Below are 17,628 nucleotides of genomic sequence, written 5' to 3'. Positions count from 1 at the left end.
CCACTATTTTCAGGAAATGTACTAGATATTGTAAATAGACATAACAGCAAAAATCCCTGTATTCAAAGAGTTCACCATTTGGTGGCGGGCAGGTGGACAAGAAGAAAATTTTAATATAGTACAACCATGGCTCATCCCTTTAAACACGTTTACTTAGCACCTTTTATATCCCAGTCACCATTAAATGCACTTGGAAAACTTGAGTGAGCAAAACAGATAAAAGTATCCACCCTTGTGGAGCTTACACTCAAGGAAGGAGAGACAGACATTAAATAATAATCATAAGTAAATGATATCATTTGAAAAGAGGGAATAAGTGCTATAAAAATGGAGCAAAATAAGGAGGATAAGGAGGGTGCGGGTGGAGAGGAGTGGTGCAAATTGCAACTTATAGGGTGGTTTCATTGATAAGGGTACATTTGTGCAAAGGTTTGAGGGAGACAAGGAAGTGAGTCATGTGGATATCTGGGGAAAGCATTTCAGCTACTGCCAGGACCCTAAAGGGGTAGCATGCCTAAGCTTGGAAAAAGAAAGGGGAGGGTAGTAAGAGATGAAGTGAGAGGGATAATGAGGAAAGAGGGGAAGATCCTATAGAGCATTATAAGGGCTTTGAGGTTTAGTCCGAGTGAAATGGGGAGTATTTGGAAGATCTTGAGAAGAAGTGTGGTGTGATCCAACTTTCATTACAACAGATGATTCATTACCATGAGAGCACAGAGGAGAGTCACTTAGCCTAGCCTGTGAAGTCAAGAAAAAGTTATCAGAAGAATGCTCCCTGAATGTTGAGGGATTAGGAAGGTTTAGCTGAGTAAAGGTGGGAATGGAGGATGGAGGATGTGTAATGCATTTTCAGGCAGAGGAAATAGCATTTCTTCATTCATTGACAGAACTATGGTGTGTGTTTGTGAGTAGGGGATGCAAACAGACAGATACAGGTGACGTTAATAATGATGCAGTATCCTGTGACAGCACATTGGAGTGAAATCGACTATGACTCAAGAGGGCAGGAAAGGAGGTTTCCACGAGAAAGAGATAAACAAACTGAGGACTGAGAGATGATATTGTAATAACAAAGAAAGTGTGAGGGAACACATGTGGACATTCAATTCCTGGATGAAATGGAGAAGGAAGGAAAAGAGAGACAGAAGGGGAGAGAGGAAAGAGAATGATGCAGTTAAGAATCTCAAAGAAGTTATATCAAAAAATTTAAGGAAATCTTAAAAATGTTGGAGAGATAAGAAGGAAACAGGTGATAGAAGGCCTTCAGAAATGTAGAACAACTGAGAGCTGTTGACAAGGAAAGAATATAATTGGATCTGTGATTTGGAGAGATTAATTTGCCTTCAGGGCAGACAAGTGAATGGGAGAGAGCTAGACTCGGGGCAGGAATAGTAACTGGGGAGCTGTGGAAATAATCCAGGCCAGAGATGGTGGTAGCTTACATGGCAGTAGCAGCAACAGATGTATTTAAGGAAGTGAGTTGATAAAATGTCATCTGATTAGTATGGGATTGGGACAATGCCCCGTACTTCATAGGGTTTCCATGGCCAATATTTTTGGAAGTGGGTGGTCAGGTCCTTCTTCCTAGTTTATCTTAGTCTGGAAGCTCTGACGAAACCTGTCCACCATGGGTGACCCTGCTGGTATTTAAAATACCAGTGACATAGCTTTCAACAACACAGCAACATGTAGCCACCACAGTATGACAACTGGCAGTTGGGTGGTGTGGTTCCCTGACCCGGAAGTGAACCAAGGCTGCAGCAGTAAGAACACCCAATCTTAACCACTAGACCACCAGGGCTGGCTTGGTAGTTAAGTACAAGTCTGACATTCAAGACACAGAGCTGGTCAAGAGCCATCACAGAGAGAAAATAGTAAGAGCTACGAGGGAAGATAAGATTACCTGGGGAGATTTGGTAGAGGAGGAGAGAGGAGAAGATTTAAAGATCAGCAGCATTTAACGGATGGGCAGAAAAGTTGATTCAATAAAAGACAAAGAGAAGTAGGCATAGAAGTAGGAGGAAAATAGGGAGCATATAGCATCATAAAAATCAAGGAAAAAAGGGAGCCATGCTCTTTTGTGTCCATGAGGTTAAAGCACGGAATGTAGTACCTGTTCATGTCTCCAGATCTCAGAAAGTACAGTCTAAGCAAACCCAATCCATCCAGGAAAAACTGGGTCAACTGCCTTGGATGACGTTAATCCTGTGGGTAATCCCTTAAAAATTCTGATGCATGCCTTTCAGCATATCCATTTTTCTGTTAGACACAGATAGAGGAGGATCCAATTGCTTCCAAAAGAGCGTAACATGGATCTAAAAGACCCAACGCCTTCTGAAAATAGACTGGCAGGTGGAGAAATCTGGCCCTCACAGCAACAGTTTCAGAAGAGAATTCTATCTTAAAATGAAAAATCTGGATCCTTAGAGCACAGACACAAGTGTGCTCAAGTTCATTAGAAAGACAGACGCGGCTGCAATGTGTGTGCAGCCACTCAGGTTTGAATTCCATTACTTTCTCTTCCGTACTTGCTAGAGCAGATGATATATCTCTGTTGTGAAGGCAGCATCACCTTGGCCTTCTAGAAAAGGCGGACACACTTTGGAAAGGGAATTACAACTAGTGCATTTCCTGGGAAGGATGGCTGTTCAACAGATATCTTCACCTTGAGAGGTGAGAGATTGGGTGCGTGAGAGGGATACTGATTCTGTATGAACCTGCTTCACTAGAACCCAGGGGTACTAGGCCATGTGAGGATCCTGTGCAACCAAATTCCCATCTTAGAACCACGCGCATCACAGAAACAGCTCCTCGGCTGCCCTCTACGACTCTAAGATCAAAATTCCTGGGCCTGAATTTAGAACAATTAATTGTTATCCCCTCGGAAAGATGTTATCAAAACACAAGAGTGGTCTTCCTCTGTTTCTCTATAAAATCGATTGTTTTGAGGATTGATGAAACATTCTTTGGAATAACGTAATCTTCAGATGAAATAGGAGTGTTACATTTAAAATACCATTTCTCTGAGTCATGGGAACACTTTTATTTTTCTGTTCAGGTATACATTCCTAAAGTCAATATGACAAAACAAGCAATAACGCCAAGTCGAATCTCAAATCCTCCAACAGTCTTAAATAGAATTAGGTTAAACAAAAAGATTCAGTATATTGGATTAAAACTAGCAAATGCTGCTGAAGTTAAAATAATTATTTACAGCAGCACTAGCATCCTTATTTCACTACTGCTTCCCTATGAAGCCTTTTAAAATATTTTTTTCCTACTCCCCCTTCTCCTCTATGGAATTTTAATACTACAGATCAGCTGTGTATCTGCTTATGTACTGTTTGTATATCTGTGCTGTATACATAAAAAGAGCCAATTTTTTATTTGCCCTCTCAAGAACCAATTTTTGCCCCCTTGGGGGCAACATGGACCTAAGAATGCATGATTTGCAGCTAATTGGCAAGTTCCGATTATACTTAGTATTGGACGGATAATTACAGCTAATTGAAAAGCCTACTCTGGTGGTAATAATTGGCTCAACATAACAATTTTCTTGGTATAAGATAAAGTGGTTAAAATCTGATTTTTCTGAAATCACCCATTCGTTCATTCAACAAAGATGCACTGTGCACCTGTGGAGGGCAGTGTTCTGGTTGTAGCTCCCAGAGCCCTCCTGGGCTTCAGACCTTCCTCAGCAACTTGGAGATGTTGCCACAGTCTTGCCCCCTACACTCCCTTTTGCGCCTTTTCTACACTACAGTCAGACAATCTTTCTCCCATCCGAGCGCATTATTCCACTGCATGAACAATCGCACAGTCTTCTTTCACTTGCGAAACACACCCAGCTCCTTAGCAGTGTGGATGCATCCCTCGCACCATTTGCCACGCACATCCCGCTTCAGGCTTTTTTGTTGTTACTTCTTACTTGCTAATTTTTTCTCCAGTAATACTGAAATGCTTGTATTTTCCCCCAAACACACCCTGTGGTTTCATGCCTCGGCATTCTTTCAGGCCTTTCCTCTATGTAAAATATCATTCCTTCTTCCAGTACCCTTCTTGGTCTGACTAATTTTTGCTCACCCCTCAAGATTTGGCCCAGGCATTATCTCAATCTCTCCCATGCAAATCTGGGTAAAGATTTTTACTCCTTAGGCTTTATATTGACTCCTTTTATGTACTCCTTAGGCTTTATACTCCTTAAGCGTAGTTCTGTGGTTATACATTGCACATAGAATTGAAATTCATTTCATTTCCACGCCTATTTCTATCAGTGCCTGTGCTTTTTTTTTTTTTTTTTTTTTGTGAGGAAGATTGGCCCTAAGCTAACATCTGTTGCCAATCTTCCTCTTTTTGCTTGAGGAAGATTGTTGCTGAGCTAACATCTGTGCCAATCGTCCTCCATTTTCCATGTGGGATGCCACCACAGCATGGCTTGATGAACAATGCATAGGTCTGCACCCAGGATCTGAACCCTTGGACCCCAGGCCACCAAAGCAGAGTGTGCAAACTTAACCACTACACCACTGGGCTGGCCCTCCACACATTTTTTAGTAAACAAAAATCGTATCATAGTCAACAATATACCCCCTGTACCTACCACAATCCCTGGAACTCAAAAGGAAAACAACACATTTGTTGAACTCAAATGTTGAACTGGAAATCCTGGTCTCAGATTTCTCAAAGTCTAACAACCAAAATGGATGTGAACTAATCATGACAATATAACATGGTACAACAGTTGTGAGCATAGGATTTCATGGGAGCATAGCAGATGAAATAATTTATTTCATTTAGGAGAAATTAAGGAGGAATTTAAGGAACACATCACAAAACAGGTGACATTTGAGCTTGTCATGACTCTTTAGATAAAGAGGAAGGAAGACATTCCAAGAAAAGAGAACAGCACGTGCAAAAGCATATGGACTGTATTGTAGATCTCCAGAACTTACTCATCTTGCATAACTGAAACTTTGTACCTTTTAACCATTACCTCTCCATTTCTCCCTCCCCCTCAGCCCTTGGAAACCACCATTCTATCCTCTGCTTTTCTGAGTGTGACTATTTTCAATTCCACATATAAGTGAGGTCATACAGTATTTGTCTTTCAGTGTCTGGCTTATTTCACTTAGCATAATGCCCTCCTAACAATACCGTACCGTATGCCAAAATTTGCTAAGAGGGCAGATCTCATGTTAAGTGTTTTTATCACACACACATAAAAAAATAATAAAGGAGGTGGAGGAAACTTTGGGAGGTGATGGATATGGTGGTGATGATGGTTTCACAGGTATATACTTATCCCCAAACTCATCCAGTTGTATATATTAAATATGTACAGCTTTTTATATGTCAATCATACCTCAATAAAGTGGTTAAAAAAAAAAGCATATGTGCGTGAAAGAGATGATGTGATTAGGAAGGACAGGTGACCAGAGAGTAGGGGCCATGGAGGTGTGGGGACAGTAGGAGGACTGAGTGGAGGAGGGGAGGAACAGGAAGGTACTCTGGGGCAGATTGTTGGGGCCTCCTTTGACAGCTTGTGGAGTCTGAGCATCACTCTAGACGCATTCCATAAAAGTCTACCATCTAGTGACACTGAAACTTGTATTCTCTTCACATATAAGTAAAGGGCTCATTGTCTCCTTTGGCAGCTCTGAGATTGCTATGAGGTCCAATAAAGTCTTCATTCATTCATTCATATTACTTCCACATTTATAGCTAAAAAGTTTCTAGTGGAAACCTGAATAATGTTCATTAATATTACGAAGGAAAATATTTCTTAGTGATGTTATATAATCTGAAGAGATTACTAAATCCCTTTTGAATTTGTATATTAATATTTTAGTATCTATTTATGGAATGGTCTTCTTTGTTCTAGAAAGATGTATTAAATATGGCAATGTTGTCTGATAAATGCTCCCCTTTTTCTTAATCGCTCTTTTTCATTAGATATTAGATTTATAGTGTGTTTTTAGACTGTTTACTTGCAAGACCTCACTGACTACCAGGAGAATCATTTCGAGATAAATAAAAATTTAAATAAAAGCTTATCACTAGTGTCAAGTCTGGAGCCAAACTCTTTCTACCCAAGTCTCAGCATTAGCATTTCTTTAGAGCAAGTTAGTTAACAACACTCTAAAGTTCAGTTTCACCATCTATAATTTGGGCATGATAATGAGACTTAAAGTAGTTAGTGCATGTAAAGTGCTTAGAGGAGTGCCTAGCTCTAAGTGGTATTGTGTTGACTATCCACTGAGTGACAGCTGGCAATGCCCTGCTCCGAAGGCTACAGTCTCAAAGAAGGAAGGCAGCAGGGAATTCTGAGAGCAATACCCAGCCAGAATAGAGCTGTGATGTAAAAATGAGCCTGAGGGATTTCTTCCCAACTTCCACAGTTCCAGTCAAAGAGGAAAAGGAGGGGAGAATGTCCTGGTGCTGCAGGGCAAGACTGATATGAGGCTTTTTGTAAAGTATCCTTGGAAGGGCTTTGCTTCCTGGGCACATAGTTGTGGCAAACATCTGAGCTGCTTTTCCCATCATAGATTCTATATTAGGTTGGAAAAAGAGGAGGTCCAGAACCAACACTGGTCCATGTAGCCTCAAAGGCCTTCTCTGGATGTGGAACTCTCCTGAGGAAAGGCATCTTCAAACAGATGGCAGGCTTCTCAGAAGAGAAACAGGCAAGTCTACAGGAATCAGAAAACCCCCCACAAGGAAGCACCAGGAGGGGAGAGATGTGGAAGCCAGAGTCTTCTGATTTTGCTGGCTTTGAAGATTTAAAGGAAAAGATTTAGGAGTTAGAAGTGCTGAGTGCAGTAATCCTCAATGTGCTGACTTTGACTGATTAATTCATGTCAATCATCTACTCAGAATGCTTCAATCACCTCTGAGTGCTTTGAGGTTAAAGCTAAAATCCTTAACTGACCTATAGGGTCCTGAACAATGGCCATTAGCTGCTCCTCCTGTTTCATCTCCAGTCACTCTCCCCCTCGCTGAATTCGAGGCACATCCTCAGTTGCTCATCTTGACCAGCCTAATTATCCTCAGGGAATTGTGTAAATGCTGTTTTGTTCTTGTTGTTGGCTTGCTTTTTGATTTTTCTTTACCAAGAATGGCTTATCTTCCCTGCCCCTTCACTTGGCCAACTTACTCATCTTTCAGGTGATACTCTAAATGTCACTTTTTCAAAACACTAGTGAGAATGGTAATTGTATTGCGTTTGATCACTGTCTGTCTCCCCAACTAGCTTGCAATCTCTTTGAGGTCCAGGATCATTTTCCAGCTATTGTATCCCCAGGGCTTAGCACTGTCTGGCATAGGCTAGGTGCCCAATAAATATCTGTTGAACAAATGAACAGCTTCACTTTTAGAAACAAAAGATTTACTTTTAGAATAGAAGTATATACAATAACATAATTCATGAAAAGCCTGCTCTGTTTTCCTCACTGTGGCTACTGCCACAGATTTTATTTGGTGAATTCAATGCTATTTTTCTGAACAAAAGTGTTTTCTTTTTAAACTAATTAGAAGGATTTTTGTGTGTGTATGAGGAAGATTGTCCTTGAGCTAACATCTGTTGCCAATTCTCCTCTTTTTGCTTGAGGAAGATTGTCACTGAGTTACCATCTGTGCCAATCTTCCTCTATTTTATGTGGGAGGCTGCCACAACATGGCTTGATGAGAGATGCTAGGTCTGTGCCCAGGATCGGAAACTGCGAACCCTGGGCCCCCAAAGTGGAGTGCACAAACTTAACCACAATGCACCCGGCCAGCCCCTAACTTGAAGGATTTTAATTTTTCTGTACTTGGCAAGTTTTACTTGCAAATGTTCAAATTGACCAGTCAATTTGTGAAATGCCTTTCCTTGCATTATGCATATTATACATGAGATTCTGTGTTAATGATAACGATCGCAGTGATCATCTTCATATTTATAAGAATAAGTTTATTGGTGGTTACCATAGGGGAAGTAGGGGGAGGGCAAAAGGGTGATTAGGCACATGTGTGGTGATGGACCATAATTAGTTTTTGGGTGACGAACATGATGTAATCTACACAGAATTAGAAATATATTATGATGTACATCTGAAAGCTATATAATGTTATAATACAATGTTACTGCAATTAAAAAAAGGAATAAGTTTATTAAAATTAAACTTAATTCATAAGATTCCTTTAATTTATTTATTGTCAGTTTACTATTAATTTTAATTACTTATAATTTAATTAGATTTAAATTTATTAGGAATTCGTGTCAAATTTATATTCAAGTGTGTGTGTATATGTAATAGTGCTACAACAAATGCATTTTATATATACTACTTCTCCAACTTCTCTGAACTGTTGTACTTTGTAGTTATGAGTGAACGATGTCGATAATAAGACACGCCTTTTAGTGAATTTCATCTGAATGCATTTAATTTCCAATGAAATGTTTCCTTTATTGAATGAAATAGAATCCCCAAAATCAATTCATTAATTTTTACAGAACTCTTTGATGCCCTTGGGGAGAAAGATTACTATGAAAATGTCAGAGCCTCCTTACTGCCTGTCCCAAACCCAACCTGTCCTGAGAGATAGAAGCTTAGTTGATCTGCAAAGTTTAAAATAATGATCACAGGTCTTTTATCCCATGAGCAACTGAGTCAGCCTGGAGCAAGTAATTAAAATCAAATCTGCCATGTTTTAAAATGCTATTTCTTGGGGTTGGTCTGGTTAAGTTCATACACTCCACTTCGGAAGCCCAGGGTTCGCAGGTTCGGATCCCGGGTGCAGACATAGTACGACTCATCAAGCCATGCTGTGGCAGCATGCCACATAAAGGGGAGGAAGATTGGTACGTTAGCTCAGCAACAGTCTTCCTCAAGCAAAAAGAGGAAGATTGGCAAGAGATGTTAGCTCAGGGCCAATCTTCCTCACACACACACACAAAATGTGATTTCCTGTAAATCTGGCTATTTCTGAAAACTTGGAAATTTCACTTGAAAATGTAAAGAAGAGAAAACCAAATGAAAAGAACTTCTTGCCCAAAAGATTGGCTTTTTATCAGTGATAAAAAGCAGGGCCTTTGCACCTGCAGGTTTAAACTCTGGAAAGGGCTTCAAAATAACCTCAGGTAGACAGACGGGTGTATCTCATAAATAGTAACTTCCATTAACACAGGGCTTATCATTTTTTCCAAACTTGTTTCTGTGCAGGAAACAGCATATCCCATTTATGTATGACAAAAATAGCTCATTTAAAAAAAATCCTTTTTCCCCTAAAATTGCACTCAGAGAAGGAATGAAGTCATATGAATTATGTGTAAAACAATGTCCTAACAAGCAACTCTGGAGATTGTGGAAGATCTGGGCTTTCCTGAATAGGAGACTAGAGTCTTCCCAAGTCTTCTTGTGACCTGCACTGTGTACATTCAGAACGAAATTACTGCAACCATTTAGGTGAAAAACAGAAAATAATGAAGGCACGAAGAAACGTATAGTCGATCTGCATTTTCCCATCGGTGGCTGTGGAAGGGAAAAATCCCTCTTTCCTTGACTTTCCCAGATTCTCTGCTTAAATTAAGTTCAAACTCCGTTTGTAGCTTGATAAAGACATCTATTCAATAAATAGTTATAAAGCACCTCCTATGTGCTACATATTCTGTGTGCTGAGGACATGATGGCGCTCAGAAACACACACCCCTTCCTCTCTTGGTACATATGGTCTAGTAGGGGAGAGAGATTTATTAAAAACAAACAAACAAAAACTATCACATCAACCAGATTGGTGTTAAAAGAGAAATTTCAGTTCTGGTCCTGACTATAGTAATGTGTTATTATTTATAATCTTGCATAATTTATGTAAGTACAATGAGCCCCAATTTTCCCTAACTGTAAAATGAGGAATAATAACACTTGGAGGTAGACACAGCCACATACAAGGTGATGATATTTATGAGAATATTATTCAAATGTAAGGTCTAGCTTGTTCATAATGACTTGGCCACAGTCATGAATGCAGACGTGTCCTGGGAGCCACAAGATAAAGACACAAGAGCTGCTGTCACACCAGGAATATTGGGCACTGGGCCTGACCAACCTTCACCATCACCCTAACTATACTAGCTGCTCTAAATTTTCAAAGGGACACATTCCAAGTCCTTAGGGACTCCCAGGAGTTATCTCATCTCCGTCCCACGCCAGGCGGGTTGTTCGCTTAGTTTATTTTTGAGTTTGTTTAACAAAAAGCAATGCAGTCAAGTCAAAGCAAAAGATGCCATCCATTTCCTTTGATGATGGCAACAGCAGCCCTTTTTATTGTGGCATGGAAGAAAACCGTTAAAAATCCATTTTCATTTAAAATAAGATCATATAAACTACAAGAAGAATGGTGTTTAGAGTTCATAAAATGTACTGTGTCCTCAGGCTCATCCTGTGCTCCCAGCCAGTGTTTCAGGATAAGCCATAAACCCTGCAGGGAGACAGAATGAGAGCACGGTCAGCTCTCCGATGCGGGCCTCCTGCTGTTCAGGGATTATTCTGTCTGCTAATTTTCTGAGGGAGCAAAGGAAGGAAGAAAGCTTTGCAAATTCTAAACAAAAAGACTCTTCAGTATTTTAAGATTTAGATTGCCAGGAGGCAGACAATGGGTTTTCTTTCAAGGGCAGAGTCTCAGTATAATGAACCCGTCTATGTGGGATCAAGTGTTCTCACCCGTCTCCCCCTCAGTACCAACTGCCCCTCACTCGGCGCAAATACTCGGGGAATTTGGGTGCTCAAAGTTCAGAAGCAATCCACTTTATTCAGAGCATACAGTTTCTGTTGCTGCCACTTGCCCTTCCTTTCTGTTCTCTGGAAAGATTTTTATTTGCTAAGAAAGAGCTGCTGCTGAACTTGTGCTGAAAGGAAATTTTACATTTCTGTTTTTGCTTGGAACAGACATCTCCAGGACTATCTAGGTTTATCTCTTGGCTCTCAATGTTTCCAACTTGGGAGTCCTGGACCTAGGAATATCAGAGGTGGCAACCTTGAAAGCCATGACAGAAATCAGTCCCCCATGAACTTGAGTCACACAAGTTAACTGAAATGCCATTTTATTTTTGGCAGAGCCATTTTATCAATTTAGTTTTTATTTCTTTTTGAAGATTGGCACCTGAGCTAACAACTGTTTCCAATCTTCTTTTTTTTTTTTCCTGCTTTTTCTCCCCAAAAGCCCCCAGTACATAGTTGTATATTTTAGTTGTGGGTCCTTCTAGTTGTGGCATGTGGGATGCCACCTCAACGTGGCCTGATGAGCAGTGCCATGTCCGTGCCCAGGATCCGAACTGGGGAAACCCTGGGTCGCCGAAGCAGAGCGAGCAAACTTAACCGCTCGGCCATGGGCTGGCTCTCAATTCAATTTTAACATTGCCTACCTATTGCTTATTGGAAGTTCTTGCTGAATTCTGTATGCCTTTAATTTTAACGAACAGGAAGTAAGTTATTACTTATATACATTTATTAAGAGGAGAAGGGCTCTGAGAGGGAAAGTGGTGTAAAAGGTCCTTGATGGTGAAATCCTGAGAACTGCCAGTCTCCATCACGGTCATATATTCCCTCAGACAGTCAACAAATGTTTACTGAGTACCTTTCATGTGGCAGTTGTTGGGGAAGATACAGGGATGGATCAGACATGGTCCTTGCCTTAATTCTGGGACTAATTCCAGAATTACCTGAACTGCTACAAATAGAAATTGCTTAATTGCTTTGAATCACCTTGCATGGAAACATTGGAAGACGGAGATGTCCATGAAGCCTCTTTTGGCCTCATGAACTAACTCTTTCTTGGCATATTCTCCAATTCCAATGGAAATATTCCATGGACTCTTATAAATTCATGAGGCTAAATAAAAACTACGCTCCAAGGACTCATAAGTTAAGTGAGTATTTATCAAGTTTTAATGGACTGCCTATAATCGATACAGGGGCAGTTGAAAGAGCAAGAGTTTTAGAATCAGACAGAGCTTGATTTGAGTTACTAATAATATGTGACTTCAGGAAGGTTACTTAACCTCTCAGATGCTCATTTTCCTCACTGTAAAATGGGGATAATAACGGTACCTAGTTCATAGTGTTTTTGAAAAGTACAACAAAACAATATAATATAGATGGGTGTTACAACATAGAGGTTAAGAGTGAGGACTTCGGAGCAGACTCTGGATTGAAATCCTGACACTCTCCTTCCTACTTGTGTTACTTTAGGCCAGTCACTTAACCTTTTCTAGCTTCAATTTCCCCACTCGTGAAAGAGAATAAAAAGCGATTAATGAGAAGATTAAATGGAATAACATGCATATAAAATTTAACACAATACCTGAGAGATGAGAACTCAAAATAAATGCTAGCAGCTACTCCATTTTTAGTGTTAAGGCTTAAAGTGCCTAGCACACAGTAGACTGTAAATAAATGTTACCTTCATTTTTCCTAGTTTTAGTTTACTTTAAGGCAAGCGATGGAAAAAGTTGCTCTATATATAAATGTGTAGTGACTGCTCAGATCCTCCCTTCCAGATTGAGGCACTCATTCTCCCAGCTATTAGAACTGTTGGTGGCTATCAGCTCTCGGCTGAGTTTCTGTCCAAGAATTGCCTTCAGCCAAAGAGAGCCACCTCATTCAAGGTTACATACTCTCTCTGGGGACAACCTGCATCCAATGACTGATCTCTGGGGAGGAGTGTATAAAGGCATTGGCTTCAAGGTAGGACAACTCTGAAAGTCCACCCCAGCTCCAGAGCTTCCTGTAGGCTTGGCTGAGGCCTTTCTTGTGACTGCATCACAGCTCAGCTTCTCCCTCCACCCAGTCCTCTTTCCTTCACTCTCCCATAGGCATTGATCCCAAGGAAATTCAGAATGAAACTTCCGCACACAAATCTGTGTCTTATGGTCTGCTTCTCGGGAAACCCAACCTACAACTGTCCAATCTGATGGCAGGAAATTGTATCATCAGTAGGTTCTTCTTCACCTCCACTAGGAACCTTTGGCAACCTTAATGAGATAGAGAAATTAAAACCACATTTTCATTTCCAAAATGCAAACAGGGTATGTGTAGGCTGATTTGAGAGTTGTTTTTTTTTTTTTTTTTGGTGGGGGAGAGAGGATCACCTGAAAAAAACCGCATTTATGCTCAGTGCCATGCACTGTGTAGACTCATGTGGGTACCTTTACCTCCTCTGGGAAAGCAGAAAGGCCACATAAACTAGACTACTTAGAGACAGTGACCACATAGTCTTACCTCAGTCATCTGTTAGAATTTCCCTCTGGGTACCATTAAGCTATGAATAATGTATCAGGGGCTCAGAAAATCTAAACCTACTTCTAAAGAAAACATTTGTCGTGGTCACTCTAATGGGAGACTTTTCCAGTGCAAACTGCCAAGCAGAAGCTGTGGGGTATTTCTTACATCATCACAACCTTTTGTGTACAGTACTTTGTGCAACTCCAAGTCCCTGACACATTCTTTCAAAGATGAGTGTGGTTATAGCAGCCGAATCAGATGTTCAATTATTAAAAAGCCAAATTCAGAAATTTCACATTCCTTAGAGAAAACGCTAACATGCAGAATGAAGCAAACAGAATTTAATTTGATCATAATATCCCAGGTGCTAATGTATTCACGTATCTGTGGGCCCATGTAATTATGCATAATTATCAGGGGTGATTTCTTTGGCCTTTTCCCCTTTAATCAGTGACAACTGCAGGTGCAAAGGGTAGATGAATATGTCATCTGTTCTGCAAGAGAATAATATTCATTATGCTGTTAATTCTATAATTTCCTCTCAACAGCGGTCTTACAAAGTCAGTCTTTTAATAGTACCAAAAGAGTTCAAACTTTTAAGTCAATTAGTCTGAAAAGACTGTTTTCCATTGTGTTATCTGTTGATTACATCTTTAGGAAATCATGTTCCCTGACACTTTTTAAATTGTCCACTTGAGCATTCTTTGACAACATGGAAAATTCCTAGGAACTTAATAACATGCAGTAAATATTGTCAAACAACATAGGTACCACATAGGTGTCTTATTTGTTATACATCCTCTCTCCTCCTTGTATATTTCCTCCTTGCCACATTTAGGAAAGCGTGAGAGGATATCAGGTTTTTAAATGTCCTTAAGATGTTCATAAACAGTAAACACGTTCTCTATGAAAACGTTTCCTAAAGTGAGTTCCACAGAACAACGCTTCATGAGATATTGGAGATATTCCTAAGACAAATAAATATTCCTTTGGTCAAATACATTTAGGTAACGCTGAAGCCTCTTTGATGTCCATAATACACATTAAGCATATTATCATATTAAGGACATTGAGATGTTATTGAAGTAAGTACTGACTTCCCTGTTTTCAAACTGGTGTTTCCTAAACTTATTTGACCCAAGAACTGTCCCACAGCTATCAACATGCACACACACATACCCTTTTTATTCCTTCCTACAACGACTAAGGGACTCCTAGTGGATCTAATGTTCTACTGTTCTGGAATTATTGCACTACAGCATCCTCTTTAAGGGCTCAACTCTGCCATATGTTTCAGGGACTTGAAATTCTCACAGTCTCCTGAGTGAGACCCTCCCATCTTTGGACTGCTCCCACTATTAGAAGGTTCTTTCTGACCACCTACTAGTCCTCCTTAGGTTTATCCAAAAAAAGTCTATTACTCTTCAACATGATATTCCGTTAAATACTTGAAAATAATTGGGACCCTCCTACTTCACCATCTGTATCACTCCTTCTCCATCTTAAAGATCCCCATTCCTTTCCTTAAAGAATTCAGTTTGGAACCTTCTCAGTGTCCTTGTCACTCTCTTCTGAACATTCCACTTTGCCTATATTTCCTCCAAAAGAAGTACCTGGAAAATAATGCAATTTTCTAACTTGGGTGTAGAGTTTAACAGAATATCTCCACCCTCATTCTGGGTACTATTGTTCTCGTACTACAATCAAAGATTATTTTGAGTATTTCTCTATTAATGCTTCCAAAGTCATTCCATCATCACATTTTTCCTGGAATTCTTTCACAGCTTCTTCTGAAGGAAGCAGGAAGGTATTAGGCAGTCCTGGTGGAAAGGAAGCCGTTCTACTTTTAGAAGAGTCAACACAAGCTTGCTACCTTACACACTCTTCTCCCTCTTCAGCTCAGGGAATCTGCTCTCTGCTGCCAAAGAAAATAGAAAGCATGCAGGAGCTAAGATTCCACCAGAACTGCAGAAAAGCCCTCAAGAGTGGTCTGAGGCTGGATAGTGGCTGGAAACTAAAGAATGGGAGCAGATGAGAAATATGGAAGTTTTGATCCTCCAAAAGATAGCTCCAGCTGGCCAGTAGCAATGGTATTGTCAGGGGATGTTAGCCATCCAGGTAAGTCTCCTCTGGGCTGTTTTAGAATTCAGAGGTCAACATCAGAAAAATTTGTACAGGTACAGAGAAATCTGTAAGTAATATAATTTTTTCAAAATTTGGAATCACACATGCATGTGAATAGTGGGTCTTGTAAATTACCTGCCTGCCTGATTGAGTCTGCACTTAACGAATACAGAAGCAGAGTTTGGCAAGGTGACGTGATGACAATAATGCTGCCCTTCCTCAGGGCTGGTACTCACTCTAGCTTTAATTAAGTCATTAATTAAATAGCTATTGATTCTAGGAGTCACTGAACATACCATGGGCTATATGAAAGAGGAGCATTTTTAGCAACTTGGTCTGATTGCATTTTAGGGAAGCATTTGAAAATGTGACCATTTGCTATACTTTTTCTTAATTAAAATCTGTCTTTACTTTAATCTATAATGCTATTGAAATGCCCCCCCAAAAGGTGAGATAAAACGCTTCCTCATGACAGACGAGTCCTGGGATATCTCAGGGGAGGTCTGCAGGATAAGTCTTTACAAGTTGTTTGAGGATTGATTCAGGCTGGAATAGGAGGTCAGACACTGGCATAGAGAAAGAAAGTCAGAGGAGCCTGCTGGTGGTGACATAAAGAGTTGTTCACAATTCTGAAAAGAGGCTCAGGGGTGTGTGTGTGCATGTGCCTGTGTGTTTTCTGGAATCTCAATGAACTTCCAAAGTTCTCTAGAGTCACACCTACAATTGTATTAACTGCATGTTTTTATACAGCGGCTGCTCTCCTCGATCTTTCCATCAGCAGCACCCCCCTGAGATAATGAACAAGCAGCTGCATTCAGGGAGTGAAGTGACCAGCGTGCGCCACAATCTACCTTCTACCAGTGCATTTGCCTACAACTGAATTTTGAGCTTGACTGAAGAGTGCCCCTGAAAACAGATAACATCAACAAAATTAAATAACTAATATCCTGAAATATCAAAACTATCCTAGAGGCAACAAAATATATTTTATATATAATTGATACAGCTCATCAATTAATCAAAAGTTGTAAAATAAAGTGAACGCCAGGGTTCTCAGTTTCTCTGCCTTAGACCAGAAGTACAGTTATAGAAATCCCATGTTTCCTTCACCACGGTAGACTGGAAACTTTTCTTTCAAAGTACCTGAGTTCAACTTTGAAAAGGAATCCACAAGGGAAAGTCAGTGGCGAATTAGCAGCACCAGTGACAGGCCTTGGCGCTGACAAATGGAGTGGGCAGGCTGCTCATCAGCTTTACCAGGCCTGCCCCCTGGAGTGGCGAGGCCAAGAAAGAATCTTCTCCTAAGTTGTTATAATCTCTCCGACAGGGAACTGTTTCAGAGGGACAGTGCTATTTTTCAAGTGAAAGAATTAATGAATACTTTTCAAATAAAAGTTGAAATCAGCAGGAAAGAGCCCAAAGAAGATGGCTGCTAATTTTGTTAGGAACTCATGTCCCACTGGAAGTCATTAAGTAGAATTCGTTTGAAAATATCTTCAAATGTATGGCTTTTTTAGCTACTAATAATAGAATGTATTTTATAACAGGTCTTATCCCTGGTATTTAGTTTCATTTTAGGAGATATAAAGGATTTGATACGAAGACAAATAAACAGCAACGTTCATTCATATCCTACTGAAGTAAAGATTTTAAATTAACGTTAAAGATGTTGCTGTTAAAATACTTGCCATTTTTGAATGCTGCTCATTACTATTTCTGATGCCAAATAAAGCAGGGTTCATAATGTTGATTTGCTTTCCCTAGCTACGTTAGACTACTATCTCTAGTGGAATTGAGTGAAAAACAAAATCAGTAAGATTGACTTGAGAATTGCAAATCTAAACTTGGCTCTACTACTAACAGGCTACCCATGGAAGACGACACCATCGATATCACATTTCTACACTGCTACATTAATGTCCAGAATGGACAGCTTCCTTTCTGACTATGAAAAAGTAATTCTTGAAACCAAGACTGCAACCCTACTTGAACAATGTCTGCAAGTGACTGATTGTCTCTGTGCAATGTGCAGGATGGAAATATACCACTCTACCTCGTGGTTATTGGGACACTCAGATATTATCATCACTGTGAACATCCTTGAAAATTGCAAAGTGCCCTACAAATTTAAGTCGTTCCAATTAAATGAATTATTTGGAAGTATGTAAACTGGGAATCTTCCTGGCCCTCAGTTGAACTTTTCACTTGTAAATGGGTTGGATTGCCATTGGATTTTCAATATTTGCTC

General features: G+C 40.0%; 1 protein-coding gene across 1 annotated transcript in view; it reads right to left on the bottom strand.

Annotated features, from left to right (window-relative positions):
- PLCXD3 (phosphatidylinositol specific phospholipase C X domain containing 3) overlaps nt 1-17,628 on the bottom strand; it is a 168,378-nt gene that overhangs the window by 7,005 nt on the left and 143,745 nt on the right. The window lies entirely within an intron of this gene.

This window comes from Equus caballus, chromosome 21, assembly GCF_041296265.1.
Source record: "Equus caballus isolate H_3958 breed thoroughbred chromosome 21, TB-T2T, whole genome shotgun sequence".
NCBI classification, from domain to species: Eukaryota; Metazoa; Chordata; class Mammalia; order Perissodactyla; family Equidae; genus Equus; species Equus caballus.
Note: the sequence above shows the minus strand (reverse complement) of the source record. Positions and strands in the feature narration are given on the sequence as shown.